Source organism: Erithacus rubecula (genome assembly GCF_903797595.1).
Source record: "Erithacus rubecula genome assembly, chromosome: 5".
In the NCBI taxonomy this organism is placed as follows: domain Eukaryota; kingdom Metazoa; phylum Chordata; class Aves; order Passeriformes; family Muscicapidae; genus Erithacus; species Erithacus rubecula.
Genome location: NC_136687.1, coordinates 53,423,245 through 53,436,390, shown reverse-complemented (window position 1 = coordinate 53,436,390; position 13,146 = coordinate 53,423,245). Strand labels below are relative to the sequence as shown.

At 41.3% G+C, this 13,146-nt stretch overlaps 1 protein-coding gene across 3 annotated transcripts in view; it reads left to right on the top strand.

Annotated features, from left to right (window-relative positions):
* Window positions 1–13,146, top strand: part of ADGRL3 (adhesion G protein-coupled receptor L3) — a 478,112-nt gene that overhangs the window by 78,301 nt on the left and 386,665 nt on the right. For all 3 annotated transcript variants that reach the window (XM_079307369.1, XM_079307366.1, XM_079307362.1), the window contains exon 2: window positions 8,835–8,901. The gene's annotated coding sequence lies outside the window, so the exon portion shown is untranslated. The remainder of the gene's footprint in view (window positions 1–8,834; window positions 8,902–13,146) is intronic.

Genomic DNA, 13,146 nt, shown 5'->3' with positions numbered 1-13,146 from the left:
ACATGTGATATTTTCCCTGACAGAATGCACAGCTCATAGAATGAGCTTGTAGAAGTTGCTCTTGAAAATCTGGTCATCTTGGGACTTTAGTTTGGACTGTGTTGTCTTGAGATAATAATAATGATAATAATAATCTTTAGTCTTGGTTATGTGTATCATCTAGGCTTGTGCCCATGTGTTCATTGTGCTCTGATTCTTCTGTCCTTCAGAAGAAGTTCACTAATGTCAAAAAAGAAAAGGTGATGGACCTCCTTTAGGAGGAGGACTGTGACTGCTAAGCCACTTGGAATTAATAAAGGTCAGGATAACTCTGCATTTTAGTCACATTTGGTGCTAAATTTAATGATAAGGACATTTTTTCAAAGACACTTTAGGTGCTGTAAGCTCCAGGGAAAGATGTTAGTGTCACATTAATAATAATTATTTAGAAGTGTGACAAACTCATCTTGAGCAGCTTCTATTAGACACAATTTCGGAATGAAATTCAAAGTAGAAGGTAATTTCTAGATGCAATTAAAAACTTGTCAGAGTGGAGAAGCAGCCACTTTCTGTCTCATTTTGATGGTAAGCACTGTAATGAAGTGGCAACCTGGCATTTTCCTGCCTGCAGCTTGATCATGGACAATCCTAGTGCAGTATCTGATGCAGCTGCATTTCTAATGCATTAAACTCTAAATGTTCTCATAGGCAAAATACCCCAGACTTGTTTTCTATGATAATTTTTTGTTAAGATCTTTTTTTCAAGCAAGTCCCTGAAGCATCAGTACCCCTTATTCCAATTACAATCATTTCAAGATGTGTTCTCTGTGGAATACTGTGGAGTTGGTATGTTTGCAGCTTTTCCTTATCCTCACATGCCAGGTGCTGGAGGGATAGTAACTGGGGCATGCAGCCCTCCTTCCAGCATCCCTTTCCAGGCTGCTTATTTCTGAACTCCTCCTTTGCTTTTCCCTGCTTATCTTTTATATTATTAAGGAATTTGATGTGTACAGAAAAGCTTCAACCATAGCCTTGGGGCTTCTTTGGTTTTAGACCAAACTCATCATGTTTTGCTGTTTATACATCCCCATTCAGCACTTCCAGTTACTCCAACCTCCTTCTAGCCCAGATAATCCCTGTAATTCAGCCGTGAATGGACTTTCTAATTTTGATCATCTAGCCCTGAGGATCAATTTCCTTGTTCTCCAGTCCAGTTTTGCCACCTGCATATCTTAGAGCCTCATTTCAAGTTAACAAACTTTGGTGAGTGGCATTAATGCAAGACTATGATGGGCTTAAAATACCCATTGTATGCTAGTGCCCATGTTTTTATCTTGACACATCTCACAAGCAGGACATTTAATAGCCAATCTAGGATTGTTTTGTCTTGATTTCTCACCAGGCTGGCTTTTTCAGAGGAGCTGGACTAAGCAGAGAGAGGTCATTTTAAATTGGAATTATTGAACTTGATGTCTCTCAAACCCTCAGCACCGCTGACCATGCTTAGATCATGTCTTAGTTCATGTATAGTGTGTGATCTGCAGTGAGATCCCTGTAGGACCATCCCTTTCTGGTGCACTTCCATGGTCTAGGATGCCCTTGGGCTACCAATTGTGGCAGACCTTCCTGAGTGCCTTCCCAGTGTCAGCTGGGGCTGACAGCAATACAGGAATCAATTTAGCATGGAAAAAAAGGAAACCAATATGTCCTAAGTTTGGATGCTGGTGTCTGCTGAGATTTTTTGATTTGTGCATGTTGTTTTGGTAGATTGGAAGAGTTTTAAGTTTGTGCAGAGCTAGGCAGTTTATGGCATATTTAAATGTCTATAACATAATTCGCTTTACCATCAGAAGACATAAATGTCAGCCTATTGACACATTATAAAGACACAAATGGAATGTAGCCTGGCAGACTGGTGCTGGTTTTGAGGTTTAATAGTACATCTGTATCATTTATCCCAGCGGGAAATAACACAGGATGTTGCCTTGTAATTTTTTACTACTGTATAATAAAATGTAACCACAATAAATGGTGTCTAAGCAAGTAATGCAGCAGATTCTGGATTTTGTCCAGTGTGCCTTTACCACTTAGGTTAGTTTTGCCCCCCTACAAGTTTAGGCAAGATGCAATTTTGACTGGATACAAACGGAATGTGGATCTCTTTAATGCCTTAGTATGTATCTGCAGAGACCTTTCTATGCATTCCACCTCTTAATTGGCCGGTGTTGAGAGTGTATTCCTCTTTAAATCACTCCCATCCTAAGCTGAACTGTCCTTGAAAGGGTCTGTTCTGCATTTCTGCACTTTAAGAATGTCTTTGCAGGTTGATTGCTTTCCCAAATGTCCTCACTGTGATACGGTGTTATGTGCAAGTAGGCTTTTGATAAAAACTCGAGTGGTGATGTTTCATGGAAGTGTTATTGGGCTGATGCAAATGGAGAGCAAGGATTTTGTGTGTTTGTATTGGTTGAATTTACCTTGTGGTAAATTCCCTGCTCAGTGCTAATGGAGCATCTTGCACACCTTTCAGCATCCTGGAAGGTGCTGTGTCCTGCCTGACGCCAGTCCTTTCCCACCTTCAGTGCCTGGGCTGCTGCACTGCTGCAGGCTGGGATTTTTTGTATTTTAATTAAAGCCATGAGAAGTATGAGAAAGAAGTCAGCACCCAGCTAGGCACTTCTGCAGGGGCCTGATAATGTAGAAGGGCTCTCTGGTTGCTTTGTAACATCTGTCCTGTAATGTTCCAAGTGAAGAAAAATATGAAAACATTATTCTGTGCGTATGAGAGCGCTGCACATTTGTAAAAAGACAATTAACATAGAAATGAGGGAAGCTTTTGATTCATCAAGTAGATTCAACAGACTGTGTCATTTCCTTGATTTTCATTTTAATTAGGATTAATCAGTTTTATCTCCTAAGGTCTTTGCAGAGAATTTACACGAAACAGAAGATTTTGGTCAGCAGTGTGCCAGTGTAATAGCCCCTACTTGAAGAAATCCAGCTGTGGCACGTATAACCAGGATTAGATTTGGCAGGGCTCCAGGCTCCCCTCTCCTCTCTCATTAAATGCCTTGCTGTTGCAGGGAGCTCTCTGGATCTTCCAATACCAGATCCTGGGTTTCACATAGCTGCCTGGTTGCTTGCTTCAAAAACCACTTGGAACCAGTATATTGCTTGGAAAAAAATATCTGTGGAATGCCAGCTTGAAATAATGGCTGCTTGCTGCTTCAAAGACAGGCTCAAAATGTCTGTCTTAACCCCAGCACCCATTGGTCCTGACAGCTGGGAGCTAGAGCCAGCTGAGACAAAATGAAGCTGACCTTTTTCTCCTCAAACTCAATATATTTAACAGAGGCATTCAGGTTTGGATGGAGTTTCAGACAGATTAGAAGTGGAAAGTGAGGGAAAGGAGCCAGGTAGTTCTATAGGAAGAGGAGTCAGTGGCCTCATAGGGGAAGCAGCAAGGTTTGAGTGTGTGTTCTGCATCCTGCACAAAGCAGCATGAATCCAACACACCCTGGGTGAGTGATGCTGTCCTGGTGTTGGGTTGTGTTCTCTTTCTTCTTCCTCTTTCTTAGTTTTTTTCATATTTTTAAAAGTCTCTTATCCCACCAAGAGAATCTTTGAAAACGGTTGCAAAGGAAATATTTTTGGTTTAGTTATTAGATGTATTTCTGGGTGGATAAATGTTATAATGGAAATTAGAATAGTTTGCAAACATGAGGAGCATTTTATTATGGCTGTTTTTCAGTACTTGAAATAGATATCTTGCTACGGAAACTTCAGTATCATGTGCAAGTGAAAATTTAGCTTCCAGTTTATTTCTTGAGTGGAGAAGATATAGTTGTTCCAAAATGCATGAAATGTAAATGTTTTCCTATTAATTGTAGGAGAACAATAATTCATCCATTTGGGTCCTTCAACAGTAAATACCAAGTGTAGGCTTTAAGCATCTTGTACACAGAACAGATTTGAAAGCCATGAAGTATATGAACAAGAAGAAAATGGAGACAGAAGGCAAGAAACGCTGAAGGGAAAATCCTCCTGAAAGCTCACAAAGCATTTTCAAGCTTACAGAAATGACCTGCTCCTTTCCTGTTCCACAGAAGTGTTAAAATGAGAGCAGGCGACCCCTTTCCCCCAAATCATTCATCTGTTATGTCTGCAGTGTATTTAGACTGAATCCTTTCCCAGATGCTGCAGATCTGTCGGTTCCAGGGGAAATTAATGGGATTTTACCATTTGCTTTGAGGAAAAGAGGACTGGACTTTCTCCTGCTGTCTTTGGCAGGAAGGAGCAAGGAGCTTTCCTGTCTGCTCTTTTTAAATATTGCGTCTTTTTAAACTTCTTTTTTTTTTTTTTTTTTTTTTTTTTTTTTTTTCCAGATAGCCTAATTTGTGTTACTGCAATATACCATGTTGGAAAATTACAGAGGTTAATGTACAGCACTGTGATACACAGCCATAATGGTAGACTCTAATGTTTTTTAAATGGTAAACCAAAGGCATTTGTAATACGAGTTGTAGTGAATTGCCTGCACTTCTTGCCAGAGATTAGTTTAGCATTGCTTTTAATATTTTATGCACTGAAGTTGTTTGCAAAGACTAAAAGCTTCACTCACTTTGCACACTTGTGCTTTGTTCTGTCCCTGTACAAAGCACAACAGAACCACTCTCTTGCTGATGAATTTTATGTCAAGAAGTTCTATCAAATGACAGTTATACGGCATTGGAAAGATTTTTCTAGTAATCAGTGAAGGCTACATCAGATTTATGGTGTCATAACTGAGCCAGGTAGTTAGAAATCTAACCTTTTGTAATATCACAGGTTACATATTAATGTTTCAAATATCTAAACCACACATGAATGACGTAGGACATTTTTATTTTAAATGTTACTGTAGAGATTTGACGGTACATAATCCCATTAAAGCAGAAGAGTGCAAGATGAAACGATCCATTTGCAATTATAATTATGCATATTGAGACTGACCATTCTTTAAAAAATTGGAAGTGCAAGGTTGAGAAGGGTGCTTGAGCAATCACTCTTTGTTGAGAGCATTGATGGAAGAATAAAAAATTTGAGGGGGATTGATTTGTCAGTAATCTGCATGAAAAAGTATGGGAAGCATTTCTTTGAAACATGTAGAGGAGGTAACCCTTTCACTGTCATGGTTGGCTTTGCTTGGAGAGCCATTACAAAAAGACATGATCAAAACCAGAACAGCAAGTAACACTGAACTACTTCACCTGCTCTTGACACGTGATAAATTAAGAGTTTTAGTTGATCAGCTTAGTATTGGAGAGTCAGCATGTCCTCATGAGTACTCCAGGGGAGGTGGGTTTTGTTCTAGCTCTGTCAGGGGCCTGCTTTTTGACCTTGAGAAAAAAAATAAATTGTTTCCTTGCCTTTCTTTCTGCTATTTCTTGATTGCCTTGTCTTTGTGGAGGATGAGCTCTTCAGGAGAGAGATTTCTTTGCATTGTGCTCTGTGAACAATGAAGTCTGAGCCTCGCAGAAGCCTCTAGGGGCATCTCTAAAAGAAATTATAATTGGTGGCTTTAATCACTTTCATCAAAAGAGCTTGGTAATGGAGGGTGTCAGTGTGGAGGATTTGGAGAAATCTGTAGGGTGCCTGTTAATTAAGTCACCGTGGGTGAAAGTTGCTGATTGGGTTTCCTTGGGCTGATGCAGAGATGCTGATGCCCTGGAGCAAGGCAGTACTGCTCCATATGGGTTTTCATCCCCAAAAACACGACTCTGATGCTGGGTGCAGAGCCAAAAGTGAGGTGCTTGCTGCTTTTCAGCAGACAAGGCTTTTTCAGAAGCCTCGTACTGGTTGCCTAAAACTTCATGTGCTTTTTTTGTGGGTCCCTCTGTTGTGAGCATTTGCAGCAGAAATTGGGCTGCTTGGCTTTTTGCAATGAAGACAGGTCCTTGAGGGTGAGCCATCCCATCTTGATGGATTCTCCTCTAGCCTTTGCTGTTGCCAGATAAAGTGTTTACTGTTGCTTTCCTTATTAGCAGCTTCTGGTTTGTGATGGGCGTGCATGCCAGTTTGAAGATTAATTACCCTTCTTGTGGCATGCAGAGCAATGTGCCCTTGTCCTGTTTGGGTGGATTCATTACTCACCATAGCAAAAGATTTAGAAATATTTAGCCACATGAGCACCAGCAGCCTTGTTAGTAAAAGTGGGCTATATTGAAGTATCTCCATTATTCGTGTAGCAGTAAACTTGGCAGGTAGAGCTCCAGGGTAGATGAAGCATGGGAGAGAACTGAGTGAGATCACTTTCCAAATTGTCCAGACAGAGTATGACCAGAGGAGAACTGGGGAAGAAGCAGCAAATGCTTTCTGAGGAGCACTCTAGGTTTGAGGGCAAGCAGGTTAGTCAGGTGATGTGCAGAGCAGCAAAAGAGGATCAAAACAAGGTTCTCTTGCATAAAGGGCAGGAACTCTACTGCTCTGAGTATTAGTAGGAGTCAAAGATAAAGCAATGTCTCTTTCTTTAGTGTGTTTATTTCTGTTTTAGGGCAAATGCCAAATCCCTGTAGTTCCTGCAGCACACCATTGCCAGTAAGCGTCAACTCTCTAACAAGTATTTTGCAAGATCTTTGCTCTTGCAGGAATCCCTGAATGGTTCCCTTCCTATTTTAATAAGAACAAGAATTCCCCAATCTGCATTTGAAATCTGCATAGAAATAGCATATGGCAGAGGCCAACTCAAGGTTACACATTTGGCATTTGGGAAGGGAAGGCAAGAAAAATTTACCAGTCAGTACACTCACATTATGATAAAATAAAGGTGAGCTGGGAGAAGAGCATGTGCTGAATCCTAAAATGACACAGAAGAACCATAAACCACAGTATGTTGTGCAATCTCTAGTCCTTTATGCTTCAGGCAGAAGTAAAATGTGGGGTATCATAAATGTAACAAACATCTTGTTTTAATTTTATTTTAAAAGCCATTGCAAGGCAATGGGGTAACAAACATTAACTTCTTCAAACCAGGCAAACTACAATTTCATTGCTCTGTACTGCTCCCATCAAATGAGAATTATTCTTCAAAAGCTTATTGGAACCAGGTAAAGGTTTTGCTATAAAGCACAAGTAGAGTAGTCTAAACAAATGGCATTTTTCCTAGAAATAAAGTATATGGATGCCCTTATGAGATGTTGCCTGGTCTGCTCTACACTTGTAAAAGTGGTTTTTCCTACTGAAACTGTATATATTTGGTCAAAATCCAAGGCTGAAAATGGGTATAGTCTGTACATCTAGGGACTTTTTCATTTGTACAGTGAGGAATAATAACTGGCCTTATCCCGAGTTTGCCTGTAAATTTCTTAGATGATCCAAAGCCTGTTTATTGCTTACAGAGGCAATTTTGCTGACAGGCAAGCTGGAATAGGTCTCTTTTTCTTCCAGAGCATCCATACTTACCTATTATAGAGAAATCACTCAAAAAGCAGCATGCATGCTGGACTTTCAAGCCTTGTTTTAAGTTTTAATTTACTTGTCTGACTTCCAAGGTTACTGAATGCAAGCAATTGCTTCTTCAGTACATAAATAAGATGAATTATGCGTTAGGGACCAGCGCCTCGGCCTCGTTCTTCTCATCCTCTCAGGGGAGGCTCTGCTGAGGAGTGCTTAGAGCTGGGGTGCAGCTTTCTTTTTTTTTGCCACTGAAAATTAAAGGAATACTGTTCTGGGTTATCTCAGATGTGAAACCAGATTCTCAGGACCATTTTTTTTGTCTGAAATTTTTGGATGTGTAGGGTGGTCCAGGGTATGGAACCCTGGCAGCAGAGTAAAAGCTGTGCTACAGCCATGGTTGGGAAAGGCTTGGGGATTCACTGCTGTAACTGGAACAATTAACCCCTGTTAAACACTGAATCCTTCTTTAATCGGCCTTTTAAAGTTTTTTTCATTTCAATTCACTTATTTCAAATAGCAAGACCTGTATTCTCCCCTGCAGGTTGCAGAAAATGAGCTGGGTTTGTAGTTGCTGTTGGAAGCAACATTCAGGCAGGAGGACTCATTGCTGTTTCTCTTGCTTGAGTTTTTAATTATATTTTCTAATTGTTTCACTGGGATGGGATGAGGTCCTGGGATCGTGTGCCATCCAGCTTGACTCTGACAAGACTGATTCTCACTCAAGTTTCATCTGCAGCAATCCCAGTTGTGAGGAGCAATTTTTCATGTGTAATTAATCCTGATAAAACCAACACTTCCAGGAGGCTGACCTGAATCCATCCATTTCATTGTTTGGTCAATTAATGTTATATTTAGTATCTAACACTGTAATTAGAAGAAAATACTGAAGATGTGAAGGGACAGAGAAATGTTAAGTTGTAGCTGCCAAGGAAAAGGAATTACTGTCCTTGAAATTATAATTTATTTTAGCTTCTTTTCAAACTAGATGTTTTTTATTCTGGTGCAGTGACCTCTAAAAACCTCTGATAAATTGACTGATTTGGCAATAGTTTCTCCAGATTACAGTGGATCCTGTTGTGGGAAGAGATACTCATGTACCTGCATGTGTGTTCGATACCTACTTGAATCTCTAAGGTTTTTTTTAATTATTGACAATGATATTGTCCACTGATTTTTCTTCTGACCATTGTTTTGTATGTGCTACTACTGTCTTCCCATGCAGAGATCTACTTCGTAGACATTAAAAATTCTTACTTTTCAAAAATCAGTTCTGTTGACGAAAATCAATTATTGTTGACCAATATCAGTTCATTGCTCTATTCTCTGGTAAATGCATAGCAGAAAGTTCATGAGTGCCTGATAAATCCTCAGAGGCAAGTATAAACATTTTTTAATTGTTTTCTTTTTCTCTTTGTTTCCAGAAATGTTGAATACAGAACTCTGCAAAAAATAACGTGTGGATTTCTTACACCTGAAGAACAAGAAAAGGTAATTACTGGACCATACAGTTGAGCCTCATTTGTTTGCTGTGCTGAAATATTTAGAGCTGATCACCATGCATGAGCCTCCAGCACTGTGTCTGCATTTGGGTTTTGTGTATTTTCAGTTATGCAGGTGCAGTTGTTTCTTGAGAATATTCCTTTATGTAAAGGGAACAGGGGAACAAAAGCAGCAGAGCATGAAAATGCTGAAGCAAATGGTAGAGAAGAGCATACCCTGAATATTTTCAGTACATGCAGAAGTGAAAAGGGTAAAAGAGGGTAAAACAAAATCAAGGCTTATATGTGCCAATGGGAAGAGGGCTGCAGACTTGGCTGTGTTTGCAAGGCTGCCTGGTGGAGCCTGCAGCCTGCTGGGCAAGTGTCAGAGGAGGCTGAGTGATCATCAGCCTTACAGCAGCCTCCTCATGTTTCAGTGACCCAGTAGCTCGTGGGGTGGTGCACCCTGCTCCAGAGGTTGTGAGCTGCTCTGCTGCCTGCAATCCTGCCTCTTGCAATCGAGTTTCTTGATCCTCCTGGGTCGTGACATTTTGTTGGTGCAGCGCAGCTCGGCAGGGCTGTGGCTCGGTTGCTGGTGTTAAACAAAATGCTGTTCATCAAACTTTCATGAGACACTTTGCCAGGGGCTGCATCTTGAAAGAGCAGGCTCCAAAAAGCAGTGAGCAGAGCTGTGCTGCTCTGTATTGCTGCCATCTCCTGTATTTTCTTCTACCTTCTTTACAAGGGTGAGAGGTGAGCACACCTACAGGGCCTGGAGTGGTTTAGCACTCCTTCCTTTGCGGAGGAAAAACTGGACAAGACATGGCCATGATGAAGAGTGGTGGTCCTGCTTCAGGTGGTACATGCCTTCAGCTGTATGGTGATCCAGAGGAGGGACCAGGAACTCACCTCTGTCTTTAAGTCTATGTCAGGCATGATTATTACTGGGGTTAAGTTGAGCAACCTAGATGAGCTGAGCCTTTCAGTAAGTTTTTGTAGTAATTAATGTAAGGACTTTAAAGTAAGAAAATGTGTCAGTAGATACCAGTATGAAGAACAAAATGAATATATAATGTGAAGGTCTGTAAATCTGAGTATAGCAAACCAAGCCTAGTGAGACTTAAAAATATGGATATGAAGAGAGAGACACAGCAGATGTTGCTGGGGTCAGGAAACTTTCTGTATGAACACGTGACACATTTTTACGAGACACTTCCTTTCATTGCTGGGCTTTGAAAAATGCATGTGAGTGACATCTTGTGTTCACTACATCTGCAGTGCCATACTGCTGATAATTAGCATGTGCATTTTAGAGGCAGTATGAGGCCAAAATGACAAACACAGACAAATCACAGGGTGGAACAATTCTGCTTTCTCCATGTATCAGCATTATTGTTTTCTGAAAGTCCCATCTTTCCACCCTGCATGATGGCTGTGAGAGGCTACCTGGAACAGAGGCTAGACAGAGTTAAAGGAATAAAGTAGGTATTTATTAAAAGGCTTTAAAGGATACAGCTTGGACAAGAGGCTGGCTGTGGCTCTGCCCAGGATGGACCCAAGGGGCATGACCTCTGACGAGTTTTCACACTTGTATAAGTTTTGGTCCGTTTGCATATTAGTATTAATTGTCCAATAACAGCTTCAGATTATTAAGTACCATCCTCCTAGATTGTTTCACCGTTGTTTACACTTTTGGGCCCGAAGCTGCAATGGTGTCCTTGATTCTCAGGCTGAAAAAGGATTGTTTTGCCTACCTAAACTGTGAAGGGAACTTACTAACACTTTATATGAAGTTTAGAGTTACACACTAAGGCAGTACAGAATCTGAAATATCTGAAAGCTCAACTTAAGGCATTATACAAATGGAAGTGCCATCTCAAGAAGCATGTTGAAAAACACTTCAAGGGCCTACATTTGCAACTTGTTTGGAACCTTGTGTATTTTTCTTGTGGTGGTTTCTGCATGCATCAGTTTAGTGCAAAATTATGACAGCAGAGGAGAAAGAGCAGACAGAAGAAGCAGCTAGCTCTTGGAGCAAATAAATACTTGGTCAAAGTTCATTAAACTTCTGGAGAATCACATTGTCCTGTATTTGGGGACAAATTGTTTTGAACTACCTTCCACATGCTAACAAATGGGATTCATTTTGTTGAATACTTCCATTTGGATTTATGGTGTCGTTTAAAACTCTGTACTGCTTTCTGTCACCATCAGCAGCTCATTTCTCTGCTGTGGGACTGTCCTGTTTGGGCACTTGACGTGTATGGGAAATACAGGATAGCTTTACTGGGAGTCAGGCAGTTCAGTGCTCTGAGTCTGTTTATCCATGTAAAAAAGAAGGGTATTTCTTTAAAATAATGAGTTTTCCAAGGAGAATAATGGTGCAGATGTGTTGGCAAAGAGGAAGACTGTGCCTTGCTGTTAAGTTTCACTGGTATTTCATTGCTCTTTTATGAGAAGGTGAAATACAAGTCGAGGTTATCCATGCAATATAAAATCATCTCTACAAGTTCAGTTTTTGTTTATTTATGCTTTTGTAAAGAGATTTTTGGAAAAAGCAGTATTTCTTTTTGTAAGAGATTAAAACCATGCCTGCATTCATCATGGCTACGTGCTTTCCAAGGCCTTGAAACACAACTACCTGCACTACTGCAATATGGCTCAAACATGGGAATTATTCCCACTGGGTTTCTTGAAAGCTATAGGTGTTGTTTTAAAGTTCCACATAAGCAATATTGTAAATAGGTAAGGGTATATATGAAGCAAAAAAATGGGCACTCAGGTTGTTATATTTGATCTCCTCTTCTGTGAGGTCAGGTAGTCGTACACAATTTTTTTCATCCCATGAATGGGATCCCACGGAGTCATTTAGCTCTGTCAGCTGTGTGAGCAGAACAACCACGAGCTCTTTTATTCCTGCAGACTGCAGCAGTGTCCTTTTATCTGGTGCTCATGGCACTTGGTTGCAGTGGCTGGGCTAGGGACCTAGCAGGTGTATTTGATTGCAGAAGACACCGTAGCTGCTCTGCACATGTGCCAGCCCCCAGAGAGGCTTTGCCCCATCTTACAGAGGCAGTGACCTTGGTGGGGATGCTCACCCCTGTGCAGTGGGGGCTCTTTGCAGATGGAGTGGATTTCATGCTATGCTGCTGTTGGCAGCAGTGAGCAGGTTCCAAAGCTGCAGGAATTGAGACTGTGCTTTTACTTCCTGCGTGGCCAGACTGAAGGAAGAAATCCCAAGGCTCAAGGGCATGAAAAGCACTCTCTTCTTTTGTTCTCAGTGTCTTTTTTTTTATTTTTTTTTTTAACTGGCTGGCCATGACATTAAGATTTCTAATTAATTTAGAAACCACAGGCAGTTGAAGAGAGCGAGCAATGTAATAACTGGGCCATGGGGCAGAGTAAAAGCACATCAATTATTCAGGCAGTCGCTGCTGCTTATTCCCTTCCCAAAGCTGGGTTGGCTGTCAGCGTGTGTCAGTGATGCTGCTAATGCCCTTCAGAATTTACATGCATAAATAGTGGCCTTTTAAAATCTGTGTGAGGATAACTTTAGTATTTTCAACAATAGCTTCCAGCAGCATGCTCTGTCTAGCGGGCACCAGGGGCTCCAATCACTGTTTTGGGTGCCTTGTTCAAAACTGGGATTTTGGCAGGTGCATCCCCCAAAAGCCTCTGCTGTGGAGAAGTTGCTCCTCAAAGAGGATGAGGGGCAGCCTGAGCCATCCAAAGAAGGAGACAGTCCTGCTTTAAAATGCAGGTGGTGTCTGAGAGTGTTCTCTCTGGGCGAGTGAGTACAGCATCTCTTACAGTGCATCATCCTCTGCTTCTATTACTGTGATGTCTCCAAGACAAACTCTGTGAAGATCCCTTGGATGCCACTGGGGCTGAACCCAGTTCAGTTCCTCTACAGGTGGAGGAGCAGGAGGCATCCTTCTCCTCCTCACTGCTCTGGCTATTACAGGTCCTGCACTGTAACTGGGCAGTTAGAAAGTTTGAGATAGAGGAAGCTTCTCTCACTGCCAAGAACTTCATTCACATGACTGGCTGTGATTCTCTTGAATGGGTGCACCTCATAGTCTCATGTTCAGAATGCCATAGGCAGCAACACTGATTCCTGCATTGAGCCAGTAAGGGGAGTGAAAACTATGGGACCTGCTGTATTTTTCTGCTATGGACTACAAGTGGATGACAAAACCTTGTTTTTCTGTCTGGTCAGCATGACTGTCCCTGATGCTGGAGGCAGCCACCTTGA